This window comes from Mustela erminea, chromosome 1 (genome assembly GCF_009829155.1).
Source record: "Mustela erminea isolate mMusErm1 chromosome 1, mMusErm1.Pri, whole genome shotgun sequence".
Classification (NCBI taxonomy): domain Eukaryota; kingdom Metazoa; phylum Chordata; class Mammalia; order Carnivora; family Mustelidae; genus Mustela; species Mustela erminea.
Window position 1 is genome coordinate 125050740 of NC_045614.1, and position 1045 is coordinate 125051784.

The 1045-nt window shown below is 40.7% G+C and overlaps 1 pseudogene; it reads right to left on the reverse strand.

Moving 5' to 3' along the window:
* Positions 1-306: 306 nt before the first annotated feature.
* On the reverse strand, positions 307-740 carry LOC116601034 (annotated as a pseudogene).
* Between the last annotated feature and the right edge of the window lie 305 nt (positions 741-1045).

A 1045-nucleotide genomic window follows, 5' to 3' on the forward strand; every position in this document is an offset into this window, starting at 1 on the left:
GGGGGAGTGGCAGGCAGAGGGAGAGGGAGAAGCAGGTTCCCCGAGGAACAGGGAGCCTGATGTGGGGCTCGATCCCAGGACCCTGGGGTTCTGACCTGAACCAAAGGTAGATGCTTAACCAACTGAGCTACCCAGGCTACTTTTTGTTTATTTATTATAGGTTTTTAGTTTGTGGTTACCATGAGGTTCATAGATAATATTCTATAGATAGCAGTCTATTTTAAGTCGCTTAAGTTCAAACACATTCTAAGAGCACTAGATTTTTACTTCCCCAACCACAATTTATGAATTTGATGTCATATTTTACATTTTTTATTTTGTGTATTCCTTAATTTTTTGGCTTTATTTGACAAATTGATGATTAGTTTTCATCCACTTTAACTGTGTGTAAATTTTTTGAAAGTGGTGACAGATACACAGGTAACCAATGTGTAGACCTTGTTGATGAATCTTCATCCTTGTTATGTTTTCTGGACAACTGTACGAAGGCGGTATGGAACATTCCTGATTCCTTTGGCCCAAACAGCTTTGTTGAGCCTGGTGTCAATGCACACATCTGGAATTCCCACCTCCTCCAGAGCAAATTTCTGGATCTCTTTGAGTGCCCAAGGGGCACACTTCTTGAAACTCACGCTATGGATATGCTTGTGAATGCGGATGGTGTATTCTGTGGTCACTACCACGTCTCTGGTAATAGAATGACTCTTCTTCTTCCTGCTACCCTTCTTTGCAGGAGCCATTCTGCCAGGCCCCTGCTTGGAAAGGAAGAGTGAGAGGTATTATGGGAGTGGAAAGCAATGTTGGCTCTTTAACTAATTTTATAGATATAGTTGTTTTTACCACTTTTGTCTTTTAAATGCCATAGAAGCTTTACAAGTGATTGAACCACTACTTTTACTAAATGTTTGCTTTTACCAATGAAATTTTATCTTTCATAATTTCCTTCTAATTATGCTCCCCCCTCCTCCCACGTAAGCCAGTAAGGATGGCTTAGTTGTGATAAATTCCTCTAACTTCTGTTTGCATGGGAAACCCTTTCCCTCTC